The following is a 15,862-nucleotide window of genomic DNA, read 5'->3' as shown; positions in this document are numbered from 1 at the left end:
TTTCATTCATGTCATATCACGTTTGTTTGATTTATTTATTAATCTGTCAATGGACATTTGGGTTGGTTCCATCTTTAGCTACTGTGAATAATGTGCTGTGAACATTGGTGTACGTGGGTCTATTTGAATTCCTGCTTTCAATTTTTTTTGGAGTGGATGCCCAGGAGTGGAATTGCTGGATCATGTGGTAATTCAATGCTTAATTTTTTGAGGAATGCCATGCTGTGTTCCACAGTGGCTGAACCCTGTTATATTCTCACCAGCAATGCACAAGGCTTCCAGTTCCTCTGCTACCTTTGCTGCACTTGTTATTTTCTGTTTTTGTTTTATATTCTAAGGAATGAGAAGTTGGATATTATTGTGGTTTTAATTTGCACTTCCCTAACGACTGCTGATTTAAGCACATTTTCGTGTGTTTATTGGTCATCTGTATATCCTCTTTGGAGAACTGTCTATTCAAGTCCTTTGAACATTTTTTTTTTTATTGAAGAAGAGTTGATTTATAATGTTGTGTTAGGGGTTCCTGTAATTGTTCAGTGGAAATGAATCTGACTAGTATCCATGAGGATGCAGGTTCAATCCCTGGCCTTGCTCAGTCTGTCAAGGATCCAGCGTTGCCCTGAGCTGTAGTGTAGTTCACAGATGCAGCTCGGATCTGGTGTTGCTGTGGCTGTGGTGCAAGGCAGGTGGCTACGGCTCCGATTTGACCCCTACCCTAGGAACCTCCATATGCTTCGTGTTCGGCCCTAAAAAAGAAAAGACAAAAAAAATTAATAATACTGTTGTGTTAGTTTCAGGTGTACAGAAAATGACTCAGCAAAGTGGTTCTTTTTCAGATTTTTTTTCATTTTAGGTTATTTTAAGATATTGAATATAGTTCCCTGTGCTATACAATAGGTCTTTTTAAAAATTGGGTTGTTTTTGTTGTTATTGAGTTGTAGGACTTCTTTATGTATTCTAGATATTAATCCTATTTCAGATATATGATTTGCAAATATTTTCTCCCATCCTGTGGCTTGCCTTTTCACTCTATTGATGATGTCCTTTGATGTGCACAGTTGTAAATTTTGATGAAGTCCAATTTAACTACTTTTTGTCCTTGTGTTGCCTATGCTTTTGGTGTCATATCCAAAAAAATCATTGCCAAATTCAATGTCATGAGCTTTCCCCCTGTGTTTTCTTCTAAGAGTTTTATAGTGTTAGCCCTTACATTTAGATTTTTTTATCCACTTTGAGTTAATTTATGTGGATGGTATAAGCGTCTAATTTTATTTTTTGCAGTGGATGTCCAGTTTTCCATGAACCATGGTAAAAAAAAAAACAAAAAAAACCACAAAAAAACCTGTGTTTTCCTCTACAAATGGTCTTGGAACTTCTGTTCAAAATCGTCTGGCTTGGAGTTCCCGTCGTGGCGCAGTGGTTAATGAATCTGACTAGGAACCATGAGGTTGCAGGTTTGGTCCCTGCCCTTGCTCAGTGGGTTAACGATCCGGCGTTGCCGTGAGCTGTGGTGTAGGTTGCAGATGCCGCTCGGATCCTGCGTTGCTGTGGCTCTGGCGTAGGCTAGTGGCTACAGCTCCGATTAGACCCCTAGCCTGGGAATCTCCATATGCCGCTGGAGCGGCCCAAGAAATAGCAAAAAAAGACAAAAAAATAAAAAAATTAAAAAAGTAAAATCGTCTGACTATACATGCAGGGGTTTATATCTGGGCTCTCTATTCTATTGGTCTAAATGTCTATTTTTATGCGCATACCATGTTGTGTCGATTACTGTAGTTTGTAGTAAATTTTGAAATCAGTAAGGGTGATATCTTCAATTTTGTTCTTCTTCAAGATTTTATTGACTATTTGCAGTCCCTTGAGATTCCATTTGAATTTGATAAATCTTTCCATTTCTGCAAAAATTATCTTTGGTATCTTGATAGGAACGGCACTGATCCAAAGATTGCATTGGGTAGTACTTGGGAAGTTTCAAAAAATCTTTTCCTGAATTTCTTTTTGTGTTTTTTTTTTTTCTTTTCTTTTGTCTTTTGGCCATTTCTTGGGCCACTCCCACGGCATATGGAAGTTCCCAGGGTAGGGGTCGAATCGGAGCTGTAGCTGCTGGCCTACGCCAGAGCCACAGCAACACGGGATCCAAGCCACACCTGCAACCTACATCACAGTTCACAGCAATGCCAGATCCTTAACCCACTGAGCAAGGCCAGGTATCCAACCCGCAACCTCATGGTTCCTAATCGGATTCATTAACCACTGAGCCACGACGGGAACTCCCCTGAATTTATTTATTTACTGTTTTCCTGTACAAATATCTTCTTTAGCTAACTAAATAATAGATTTTTGATCACAGGAACTATGTGTTCTGTCTTTTTTTGTATCTTATGGTGTCCAGAACAATACTGAAGATACTAAGCCACAGGTAAAAAAAGATGAAGGTTTATTTCTCTAACTTAAAACCCTTTTAATGGATAAAACTACAGGCAATCAACTATTACCCCAACATTTCTTCCAGCTTTGGATTTTTCTACCGAATGACTTAGAGCTGAAAAAGAAAACAAGAGAGGCCACCAATGCCTGCCATATCTGCAAAGCACACACACCCTTCCTGGATCACCAATTAAAGCTGATACCATGACTTCTGGCCACACCAGAGAAGCCAACACCTCTTCCCATTTCCTTCCCTGATAACTGCTGTCAGTGTTGCCATTGGGATGTGACTGTTCATAAGAAACCCAAGTAAAGGGTGATTTCTAGACTGAGGGGGCTGCAACTGGCATGTTGTAGGAGTGACTCTAAGTATTGTTTCTATCCACTGTCTATTCAGAACTTGTGATATGTCAAGTGCCAAACAATTAAGGTGTTTTACATGCATTATCTCAATGTTGGGGGATAATGAGGGCCAAAGGTCACTCTGGAAAGGAAATAGGTTTGGTATCCAATTCTCAGATGAGTGGGAAACCATAGGGAAAGAAACCCAGGTGCAGATAACCCAGTGGAGTTTGACATACAGTGAGCACCATGCTAGTTACATGTAAACTCTAAGTACTTACACATTGGAAAGGTCTGGTCAGCTTGCATTTGCTCTGAGTCTGGGTTCTCTCTGTAATGGGGACTTCATAACGGCTCCTAAGGAACAACAATGAAGTGCTCCTAAACAGAATTCTGCATAACCCAAAGTACACAGACAAGCCACAAACTTGCCCACCGGAAGTGCCAGGCTTGGTTCTTAGAGTCAGGGCAAGACCTTCCCACTCTATAGCTCACATCCTAAGCTAAGCCCTCCAGGACTGGTGGAAATTCCTGGCCACCAGTGGAGAGCGCTGACAAGTTAATTACAGAGCCTACACAGTCCATGGTGACTACGGGGTTGCCCATAAGAATTGCGTGGTGCCAGATGTGGCTGTTGCCCTGAGTGATGTGTCAGATGTGTCGGATGCTAGGACTGTGCTGATTTGCTGCCACAGCAACCGACAACTGAGATTAAACAGGAGTTTCCCCTGAAATCAGTTGGCATCCTATAGGCCAAACGACTGACACTTTTCCATGAGGTTTTGGCTCTGGTATGACCTAGGTGTTGAGATTCTAATGGAGCAAGGATGAATGGCCTGGGCAGTGAACTGGGACAGCCTATGAAACATGAGCTTCTTGAAACTGCCCTTTGTGTTTTCTGTCATCCCTCCATTCAGGGAGACAACCGGAGCTCCCCTTCCTCACCAGCATTTCCTGATTAACACAATCTACCCGATCTCCATTGTGCAGCCCCTCTTCTGCCCTGAGAACACTACATATTCTAGCCATCTGGTCCAATCCCCATATATCCCCATATAAACCAGGTCACTTGGCCCATAGACAAGCTCTCATGTGATTACAGACCATACCCACAAATCCAGCCAGCCAAGAGACCAAGTATATACAAAAATTCACTCAACTCACTTCACTACTGCACAGTAATTCATAGCAAATGCACTAGTAATATGGGTCTCTAGTGTCATTTTCAACCACTGGAGCAAATATTTACATAATCCAGGTCTTACTGGGACTGCTTATTTGTTTCTGGGGTATGTGTCATAATCTTTCAATGGCTTCTTCATGCTAAGGGTATGAAGTGCAAACTCTTTGCTTCAGCAGTCAAGGACCTCCAAAGTACTCCCTGGCCCATGCTCTCCAATCCAGCCTGGTTGTTTTACTCAAGCATATCGCCACATTTCTGTCTTTAAAGCCTTGCTCACCACATTTTCCCCCAGGGTAATTACCACCCCCTCGCCTTGCCTCACTTCCACCAAGCTCCTGCCAACTGTCAAGTCCTGGATGAAGCCCCATACAATCTAAGAAGCTTTCACTGGTCACTCTGGATACCAGTGATCTCTCTCCATCTCCTCTACCTTCTCCAGAATTTTTTCTTTACCCAACTATTATGAGTTGGATTGTGTACCCACCACCACGACCACCAAATTCACATGTTGAAGTCCTACATACTTCAGAATGTGACCTCATTTGGAAACAGGGTTGTTTCAGATGGATTAGTTAAGATGAGGACATACTAGAGTAGGGTGGACATAGGATCAGTGTCCTTGTGAAAAGGTAACACAGTCATGCACCTTGTGAACGTGAAGGTAGAAATTTGGGTGATGTGTCTACAAGCCAAGAAACACCACCAATTGTTAGAAAACCACAAGAGGCTGGGAGAGAAGAAGCCAACATTGTCAACACCTTGACCTTGGACTTCTGGCCTCCAGAATTATGAGAGGATAAAATTCTGTTGTTTAAGCCACCCAGTCTGTGTACCTCATTAGAGCAGGCCTAGCAAACTCACACAGCCACTTATTTCATTACATTTAGATCCAACAAATTATAAGGTCTTACTGTGAGCCTAACACCAGCATGGGTGCTTTGCACGCCCTCCTCATTTAATATTTTATATGTATGAAGTAATGGCAGTATTCCCAGTTTAAAAATGAGGAAAATGTGGCTCAGGTAGTTAGGTAAAACCACAGAACTAGTAAAAGATTTGAAACTAAGCATACCCATTTGAAGATTACTATGTCATGTTGCTTCTCCCATATGCTGTCCTATAGGACTAGCTTTTTAAATGTGTGCATCTTCTCTCTCCAGTGAGGCTCAAGTTTCTTGGAGCTAGAGATACTATCTGAAAAATCTATGAGCCTACAAAGTGGCTGGAATCATAGCCTTTCTCTAGCAAATACTTGGTAACTATTTCTGTGATTACATTAATGTGTATCACATTGGTTTCTTCAGCATAAATATCCATTTTTTATATCTATCCTATCTTCACACATTCCAAATAGAGCATCAGTATAAATGACCAGACAGCTGAGCCAAATCACTGGAGCCCATCTCCCTAGAGGTTTCCTTATGTTCCCTTACCAGCTTGATGTTCCAGCATACACTGCCTATATTTGTGTGGCTTTTCCTGGTATTTATCCTCTGGACTCTGAGAAGTCTAGAAAATCCATGGACACTACTTACCAAAGTTTGCAAGACTAGCAGCACCCAGGGGATCGAAACTTTCTGCTCTTGGAAATGCTTTAGAGTGATGTGGAGGTCCTGAGACATCACAACTCCTTCCCTCCCTAGCCACATCTTCCTGGTAAAAACACTATCCTTCAGAACCATCTGCCCTTGTCAGCACTCTTAGTGTTGGGCAGTTTCTGGAGCTGATAACAATACTGGTGCCCTGCATCCATGGGGTGGCCTTGGTCTTTCCTCAGAAATGAGATGCTAAAGTCAGAAAGGGACTTTCTACTAGCAATGGTCCCTTCACCTCAGTTCTGAAAGGAAAAAAAAAAGCAAGCCAGGAACAGATTTTGTCCTGGAAAGAGATCTCTGTAAGGGAAGAAAGACAAGATTCCTGGGCCATTAGCTACCACTGAGTAGAGTCCAATTTGGCCAAAGAGGCAGGTCAAGTCTCCTTCTTCTTCTACACACCCACCTCCAAGGCCAAAAGTACAAGAGTTCCTTCAGGTCAACTCCCTCATCCAAGCTTATTTTTCCAGTCTAACATGGTAGAAAGCACTTGGTATTTAGAACTGGGAGGTACACATTTGGCTACTTCTCATAATTCAAGCTGAGTAACTTTCAGTAAGCACCATAAGCCAGTGGTACACGGAGGGGTCTCTGGAGCCTGCTAGCCTGACTTCACCACTCACTTACCAGCCCAGTGACCTTGGTCAATTTATCTAGAGTCTCTCTATGCCTGCTTCTCAAGTTGTTGTGTAGATCAAATCTACATGAATAAGTCAAAGTTTCTGTCTCTGTGTCCACATAATTGCCTGTTATTGCATTACACAGATCTGAATAATCCCATTGTCACCAAAGGAAGAAGTAATATTTGGTAATAGGCTGTCTGGTAGACAAGACCTTAATTTGGAAAGAAGAGAGGAAGCTCTTGAGGGAACTTCAAAGGAATAGGCAATTCTCTTCCAGAGTGGTTGAAAGAGAAACACCAAAAGAAAGGAAAACAACAAAAAAGAGTATCCAGAAGCTGTGAGATAATAGCAAATGGTCTAATACATGTGTAATTGGAGTTCCATAAGTAAAAGGGAGAGAACATGGCAGAAGAATTACTTGAAGAACTGATGGCTGAGAATTTCCCAAAATTAATGAAAGATAACAAACCGCAGATCCAAGAAGCTCAAAGAATCACAAACAGGATTAAAAGACATGCATATACACACTCACAGATATATCATGGTTAAATCATGGTTAACCTGATTTAAACCAGAGATAAAGAGGAAATCTTGAAGGTAGACAGAGAAAAAATAAACATTATGTATAAAGGAATAAAGATAAGAATTAGGACAGACTCATAGTCAGAAGCTACACAGACTACAAGGCAATAGAGGCGCTCTTTGAAGCACTTAAAAACATCAGTCCAGATTTCTGCACTCAGTGAAAATACTTTTCAAAAACGAATTTTTAAAAATATGTTTTCAGAGAGTTCCCATCGTGGCTCAGCAAGAAACAAATCCTACTAGGAACCATGAGGTTGCAGGTTTGATCCCTGGCCTTGCTCAGCAGGTTAAGGATCTGGCGTTGTTGTGAGCTGTGGTGTAGGTCGTAGACGCAGCTTGGATCTGGCATTGCAGTGGCTCTGGTGTAGGCTGGTGGCTGTAGCTCCGATTCGACCCTTAGCCTGGGAACCTCCATGTGCCTCAAGTGCATCCCTAGAAAGCAATATATATATACTTTTTCAGACACACACACACACAAAAAGCTGAGAAAGTTAATTGCCACCTGTTCTACACTAACAGAAACATGTAGGATTTGCTTCAGGTAGAAAGAATATGATTCCTTGGAGTTCCCGTTGTGGCTCAGCAGTTAATGAATCTGACTAGCAACTATGAGGATGCAGGTTCAATCCCTGACCTTGCTCAGTGGGTTAAGGATTCAGCATTGCCATGAGCTGTGGTGTAGGTCACAGATGAGGCTCCGATCCTGCATTGCTATGGCTGTGGTGTAGGCCAGTGGCTACAGCTCCAATTCAACTCCTAGCCTGGGAACTTCCATATGCCAAGTGCGTGGCCCTAAAAAGCAAAAAAAAAAAAAAAAAAAAAAAAAAAGTCACATAAAACAAAGTGAAGAAAGAAAGAATGTGATACCAAATGGAAACTTAGATCTACACAAACAAATGAAGAGTGATGAAAACAGTGGAAAATGAGGAGAAATATAAGAATTCTTCCTTATCTTAAATCTTTTTAAGACACTAAGAAGTTAGACTCTCTGCATTTAAAACTTACCTCTAACATTGCCAGCTGTATTTGTGTGCAATTTATATAAACTTTGTGGACTTCAGTTTTCTTGTCTGTAAAATCAGGATAATAATACCTACTTTACTGTGTTGTTGAGAGAATTAACTAAAACAATACGTGTAATATACTTTATATACAGTAACTTTCTATTCTCTTTATTCTAATCCCATAACATTAATCATGCAAAGGTTATATTCTGGTCCAAAAGCAAACAGAATGAATTAACCTTAGCATCCGTCAAAATCTCCAGAGTATTCCTTATTGGTTTCAAATAAAACCCCCACTGCACTTCTTTACCCACTATAAAAAAAAAATAGCTCTTCCCCACTTTTCCTCATCTGAAGATAAGAGCACTTGTACAATTAAATCTCCTGCCATGTCATGAGCCTCTTTCTCTGGGGAATGAGTGATTTTAGAAACACTGAATTGTTATTATCCAATTTATTTGTTAAATCACCTCCCATATATCAGGCCCTGGACAAGGAACAACAGATATAGCAAGAAACAAGATACTCCAGGCTCTGGCCCTCCTGGAACTTAAGATCTAACAGAGAAAGCGGGCAGTAAACATGCAAGGGCACAAATAAATACATCACTACATGGGGGTGGGGAAGCATTATTCACTGAAATTCTTCTCAGTGAAAGAACTTATTCCATTTTTAGGGATGGACATTTTTAGGGATGTTACTTATTTGAGTAACAGCCAAGATTCTTCCTGGAAGTCAACTGGCACCAAAGCCTCAGGGAAAGGGGAGAGTATCTCAGAGACAGTAGGGAAAATATTTTCCCCACATGAAAAGAGATTCTTTGAGAATACATAGAGACTTTTTTTTTTACTGCCACATCTGTGGCATATGGCAATTCCTGGGCTGGGGTAGAATCAGAGCTGTAGCTGCAGGCCTGTGCCATGACCATGGCAACACTGGATCCGAGCTACATTTGTGACCTATGCTGCAGCTTGTGGCAAATCTTCATTTTTAACCCACTAAGAGAGGCCAGGGATTGAACCCACATCAACGTGGACACTATATCAGGTTCTTAACCCACTGGGCCACATCAGGAACTCTGAGAATTTTTTTTTTTTTTTTTTTTTTTTGCTTTTTAGGGCCATACCCACATGACATGGAAGTTCCCAGGCTAGCAGCCAAATCAGAGCTACGGCTGTCGGTCTATACCACAGCCACAGCAATGAGAGATCCAAGCCACATCTGCGACCTACACCACAGCTTACACCAACACTGGATCCTTAACCTGCTGAGCGAGGCAGGGATCAAACCCACATCATCATGGACCCTAGTCAGGTTCGTTAACTGCTGGGTCATGAAGGGAACTCCTGGGAACTTTTTTTTCTTTTTTTAATTTGAGGACTGGATTGGAATGTAGACCATTTTTTATGGGCGTTTGCCTTCATGCATGTTTCCTTCCCAGCAGCTGATATTTTTTTAGGTGAGCGCTCAATCTCAGAGACTTAAAAAAACACAGGCATAGCAATAAAGAACTAAGAGGATTCTTCCTCTGGGGGAAACTGAGTCCCGCAGAGGAGAAAAAATCTGTCCAAGTTTGCATGACTTTCCAGTAGGAGAACTGAAAACTTAAGTTGGAATTGGAAGAACTCAAGTCTCCCAACCACCATCCAGTGTCTTGCTTCAAGAGACCACACCACCTCCCTTGGGAACTGAGAATTCTTTGCCTTGGAATTAGTTCAGATAGCAAAATCCATTGGCAAGTTTCCTGTACTCACAGCTTTAGAATATGCAAATTTTCTATTTTTGGCCTCTTCAGCAAATGCACGCTTTTCAGTACCATCATATTCAAAATGCATTCCCTGCTATTGTAAATAACTTTTAAAGGAGGGATTAAAGATTAGGAAAGGAAAAGGCAGGTAAAATAACTTCCATTCTGATATGGCAACTTGATCACATCACTCATCTAAATTCTTCTTCTAAAATGCTTTTAAAATGAAGGTAAAACTATTACATCATAAGGAGACAAAGAGAATGAGAGAGAAGACAACATCAACAAAAAGTTGGGAGATAGGAGGTGGATGGACAAATGAAAGCTGACCAACCAGAGGGACAACAATTAAAAATGAGTGGTTGCAGAGGGAGAGACAACAAGAAGCCAGGTCAGATCACAGAACCTCGAAAAGACTCAGAAGTTGGTGGACATGGTGATCTGAAAAAAGCAAACCTGGGAGTTCTGTAGTGGCTCAGTGGTTGGCGAATCTGACTAGGAACCTGGAGGTTGTGGGTTCGATCCCTGCCCTTGCTCAGTGGGTTAAAGGATCTGGCGTTGCCCTGAGCTGTGGTGTAGGTTGCAGAAGCGGCTCGGATCCTGTGTTGCTGTAGCTCTGGTGTACGCCGGCAGCTACGGCTCCGATTTGACCCCTAGCCTGGGAACCTCCATATGCCGCAGGAGCGGCCCAAGAAATGGCAAAAAGACAAAAAATAAAAATAAAAAAGCAAACCTATATTAGAAGGAGGTAGATCCCTTCCCCAGCCCTTTTCCAACCCTATCGATGACTGTCTCTCCCCAATACCAGCAGGAAAGATTGCAACAGGAAGGTTCTGGACTTGGGGATGCCACATGCGGCAGAGGGCAGGGCAAGTGGGCTACATGGAAACAGAGGGATGATAGGAAGGTCTACAAACTGAACAAGAAAGCCCCCTGCTCTCATGCCCCTTGAAACACCCAGAATCCTGCAAGCCAGGCCTATGCCTTTCTATCAGGAGACTGGAGGAATCCTCTGAGTAAAAGAGCTACAGCATTGACAACTGTGGGTCCCTCCTCCTTCCCCAGCAGGGGGGAAAAAAATTATGCTGTGAAACTCCCTGGTCATCCAGTTGAGGTTCTACTCTAAAACTTCCAGAGAACTTTTTACAGCCTCACTCTTAAATAAGCATAGACAGTTGAGGCCTCCAAATATTTTATGAAAGCCTCTAACATGCGAACAGGGGTTAAACAGGAAAGTTGTGTTCACAGATTGAGAGAGAGAGATGGTTGACAGACAATGGAGGGAAAGGGCAATACTTTTTTTTTTTTTCACAAAACAAGCTATTAACATCCCGAAACAGATGAGAAGATAACATGCTCAAGAACAGAATGCTATTGGAAGAAAGTCACATTCAGAGTAGAAAAAGCTCTTGGGGATTCAGTGTTAGTGCAAATTAAAAATACACAAAAGCAATTGGAAGGATATGAGGTTAAAGTTCAGGAAATTTCCCAGGAACAAAAGGTAAAGAATGGAAGCTAGATGAGGAAAACTGCGAAATTAGAGGACAAATCCAGACAGTCCTACATCCAATTTTCAGCTGAAAGGAACACTTAAAAATCTAAGGGAGGTAGTAATTAAAGAAATAATACCACGAATGTTCCCCAAACTAAAGTGAGTTTCTAGACTAAAGGAGCCTACCAAGTACGACTCCCCAAAATCCACACAAGACATATCATTGTGAAATTCCCAAATGGGAAGGATAATGAGAAGATCCTAGAAGCTTCCAGAGAGAGAGAGAGAAAGAAATTAACCCATATGAGAGAAAGAGAGAGAAAGAGAGAAAGTTAACATATGAGGAATCAAAAATCAGAATTGCATTGGACTTCTTAATCCATTCATCTATCGATGGACATTTAGGTTGTTTCCATGTCTTGGCTATTGTGAATAGTATTGCGATGAACACAGGGGTGCGTGTATCTTCTTCAATGGAGGGTGTGTGTGTATGTGTGTGTGTGTGTGTGTAAACACACACACATATATACAGTGAAATACTACTCAGCCATTAAAAAGAACACAGTAGTGCCATGTCCAGCAACATGGATGGACGCAGAAACTCTCACACTAAATGAAGTGAGTCAGAAAGAGAAAGACAAATACCATATGATATCACTTATATCTGGAATCTAATATATGAACCTATCTACAGGAAAGAAACAAACTCATGGACATGGAGAACAGAGTTGTGGTTGCCAAGGGGGGAGGAGAGAGGGATGGACTGGAAGTTTGGGGTTGGTAGATGCAAACTATTGCATTTGAGTGGATAAACAAGGAGATCCTGCTGTACAGCACAGGGAACTACATCTAGTCACTTGTGACGGAACATGATGGAGGAGAATGTGAGAAAAAGAATGTGTGTATATATATATATGTATGACTGGGTCACTTTGCTATACAGCAGAAATTGACAGAACATTATAGATCACTACTAATTTAAAAAAAATTTTAAAAAGAATTACATCGGACTTTCCAAGAGCAACAATAGATGCTAAAATGTCCTGGAACAGTATATACAGAAATCTTTCCCAACCCAAAATTCTACAGCCAGTCAAACCCAGTCAAGTATGAGAGTCAAATAAAGATGTTTTCAAAAAAGTACCCATGGACCCTGCATCCCTTTACCTCAAGAAGCTGCTGCTTCACCAAAAAAAAAAGAGTGAGGGAAGGAGAAGATAAAGCAAGAAAGAAGACGCAGTGTTCAGAAAATAGGGGGTCAGGACACTGGGAATGGGGGAGGCAGGAGCCTGGAACAGATGGCAGCAGGCCTGGGGAGCAACCAGTGTGGGTCCCAGCAGCAGAGGAGGAGAGGCAGGCATGGGAGGGGCCTGAGAGGCAGAGAGGGACCCACGACCCTCCTGGTGTTACTGACGCTGCTTGAGAGGGCTTTTGCAATTCTCTAAGAGTTTGTGGCAAAATCTGGATAGATTCATAGAAAACTTAATGGAGAAAAATGACCCCAGAAAAAAAATCTATAAAATAATGGAATGTAATTATTACAGTTTGGGGCTCAATTATTAATAATACTTACAAAACGATAATCCTATAAAAATGTAGTATTGATTTAACCAAAATTGTGAAATAATTATGGAACATGGAGAGGAAAAATATGTGTAGAGCAAGGGCAAATGGTAAGAAAACTAAAATTCTCATTTCCTATGGTAGGAGGCCAACACATGATGTCTTAAATGAAAAAACAACAGCGACAATAAATAATAAGCAAATTACTTGGAAACATGAAGGTAAATACCTGTTGGAAAAGCCAAGAGTTGCAAAAAAGGTAGGACTCGAATCTCTTTTTGCAATCAGCCCTGTCACACTATTTGACTCTTTATGTCCAAATATTACTTTGGATACATTTTTTTTTTAATAGTGCAGGAGTTCCTATTGTGGTGCAGTGCATTAAGGATCCAGTACTGCCATAGCTGTGGCAGTAGGTCAGCTGTGGTGGCTTGGATTCAATCCCTGGCAGGAGAACTTCCATATGCTGTGGGTGTGGGCCCTCCCCTCCACCCACCCACCCCCAAAATAGTGCAAGAACACAAGGGAAACAATGGTGTGATGAGAGTAGATTTCATACAATGAAGCCTTGGGGATAGGAGGTGGAAGGGACCTTAGAATTCATTAGTCAGTGGAGCTTGTGGTGAAAATGCAACAGAGGTAGACTTCAGCATCAAGCAAATAATGGGCAGAGTGAAGACCGAAAAAGTCAAGGACACTTGCCTAGAAATGATGTGCAGCTCAGTACATGTGACTCAAAGCTCTTTCCTCCCTGCTGTCCTGGGACCTGCCTGGAGAAAGTAGGTGCCGTCAGGAGAATGTCCATCATATTGAAGGTCTACCCTTATTTTAGCAAATGGGAAATACTAAAATATTTAGTATTTAGCCTTTGTGTAAAGAGCTTTCATAGGTTGACTCTGTCTAAAGTCTCCACCTGAATCTTCTCTTGAGATTTAAAGCACCTCCCCTGCAAATTCACTCACCAAAGGGCTTTTCCGAAATGTGTCGTTCACACCTCCGTGCCTTGCTCTTGTTCCTACTGCCTGAAACTCCCTTCTTCTCTGCCTCCCCCTCCATCTGGCTGACTGGGCCTCGCTGTTACGACTTCTCAGACATCATTTTCCTCCAAGAAGCCATCCCAGCCCTCTTCCTGGCTTTCTAGTCCCCATCCAAGGTGGATAAGATAGCTTTCCTCTGCATTCCCAGCATGTGTTGTGGACAGTCCTACCTTTACAAGTAGCCGGTGAAGTAGAACATACCCTCTGGCCATCTCCTTCCTCTACCATCTCCCTGACAGAACTGTGCATCTCTGAGCTTAGGAGCCTTATTTGATTATGTTTGGATCCCTACGAGCACCAGCACCAAATGGACCAGCCCAGAATCATGGGCTCAATCACAGAAGGTGGTTGGTTAACATCTAAAGAATGAAATTTGACCCCTGAATACAGAGTGAATCAGAAAAGAGGCTTCTGGAGTTCTCGTTGTGGCACAGTGGACACAAATATGGCAAGAAACCATGAGATTTGGGGTTCCGATCCCTGGCCTTGCTCAGTGAGTTAAGGATCCAGTATTGTCATGAGCTGTGGTTTAGGTCAAAGACATGGCTCGGATCTGGCATTGCTGTGGCTGTGGCATAGGCCGGCGGCTACAGCTCCAGCTGGATCCCTAGCCTGGGAACCTCCATAGGCCGCAGGTATGGCCCTAAAAAGACCAAAAAAGAGAAAAAAAGGAAAGAGGCTTCCTGTGGAGGCAAAGGGCTTGGCAAGCAGAGGCCTGGCTGGGTTTGAGGCCTCATTTACCCACCACTTGGTGCCCCAGTGAAGGTCTGAGCCACATAGTTTTACACACTGGCAGTGCCGGCCAGCTGTATGGCCTTAGGTACCTACTCTCCAGCTCCTCAGCAGTGAAGGGAGCACAGTAAACCCCACCTGGAAAGGCCGTCTGGAAGATGATAGGGAATATTGCCTGAAGAACGCTCAGCTGATATCTAATCACTTGTGAAGGAACATGATGGAGGATAATGTGAGAAAAAGAATATATATATATATATATATATATATATATATATATATGACTGGGTCACTTTGCTGTACAACAGAAATCAGCAGAACATTGTGTATCAATTATAATGAAATGAAAATAATTTTAAAAAAAGAACGCTCAGCTGGGTGTCTGGCACAGAGCAAGAGCCCCAGAACTGGTAGAAGTGACTGTGATTATTCTTTATAACAAGATATCAGGGAGGAGCTGGAGGCTTTTGAGCCACATAATGACATTTTTGCGATTGACAAAGGTTGCTGGGCAGCCAGCAGGGTGGCTGAATTGAACAAGAACAAAAGTGGAGGCAGAGGAAGGAACTGGGAGGCCATCACCCATGACTCAAAGACAGTTAGAGGGACTGAGTCAAAGTAGAGCAGAAACGAAGGCTGGCCCAACAGAGACATGCTGTCTGTCCATCCTTCGGCCTTCTGTCTGCTGCTCTGCAAACCTGCCTCCCTGCAGAGCCTTCCCCAGAAACTGTCAGGAACCTGTGCAGAAAGGCCTGCTCAAGGACTGGAGCCAAAGCAATTAAGCATGTAACAATGCATTAAAGTAGAAGGGCTGGTCAGAGGAGAGGAAAAACACCATAACCTTCCCCAGGGGACCCGGAAGGGCCTAACGTGCATCCATAATCCCCCGGAAACTTCTGCGATCCAAATGTCCCAAAGAGAAGGTTTAAATGAGAATGAAACCCCATACACTGCACACGTGCTCATAGGCATGCCTATATGTTTTTGAGGCGGGTGCCAGACTAAGAGAGCCCAGGCCAGCTGAGGAATGTTTTCCAGACCCACAGAACCAGAGCTCTTGTCCCTGGAGCGCAGGCGGGGGAGCGGGGGGAAATGGGGAGCAGCAGAGGAGGGGCCTCAGGGCCTGATGGCCTCTCTCTAGACACTGAGCTCAGGGGCTCACTCCAGATTGGAAACACATGCGCTAGGAGGCGAGGCAGGAACCAGAAATCAACAACACATAAAAATATTTCCTTCCATAGACACTTTGCCCTCCACCATCTCGCTCCTCCTCCCCAGACTTGATTTCACTTCTTTATTGGCAATGGGGGTTGCTGGGGAGGTGCAGGCTCTTGTGCCCCATAAATAATAATACGAGGGGAGGCTTTACATATGGTTTGTGTCTCTATTTCTGAGTCATTCAGAATGCACCTGAAGTGGTAACAGCCAAGGGAGAGATTTCCAATGGCACATAAAGCCTGCTTTGAGAAATGTGTAAAGAGGGCTTCTCCTTTTGACTTCAGTGTTTGGCTTTGGTTTTTTCTATTGGTGCCATA

General features: G+C 42.7%; 1 long non-coding RNA gene across 2 annotated transcripts in view; it reads right to left on the bottom strand.

Moving 5' to 3' along the window:
* LOC110255461 overlaps nt 2,245-15,862 on the bottom strand; it is a 63,815-nt gene continuing 50,197 nt past the window's right edge. The window contains exons 4-5 of one of the 2 annotated variants that reach the window (XR_002335746.1): nt 7,758-7,822; nt 2,245-3,126 (exon numbers count right to left, since the gene is read on the bottom strand). This is a non-coding gene — a long non-coding RNA (uncharacterized LOC110255461). Of the gene's footprint in view, nt 3,127-7,757; nt 7,823-13,255; nt 13,329-15,862 lie in introns of those variants that run through there. The other variant, XR_002335745.1, reaches the window with a different exon arrangement.

The sequence above is a fragment of the Sus scrofa genome, chromosome 9 (assembly GCF_000003025.6).
Source record: "Sus scrofa isolate TJ Tabasco breed Duroc chromosome 9, Sscrofa11.1, whole genome shotgun sequence".
In the NCBI taxonomy this organism is placed as follows: domain Eukaryota; kingdom Metazoa; phylum Chordata; class Mammalia; order Artiodactyla; family Suidae; genus Sus; species Sus scrofa.
The sequence above is the reverse complement of the archived record's forward strand: the minus strand, read 5'-3'. Positions and strand labels throughout refer to the sequence as shown.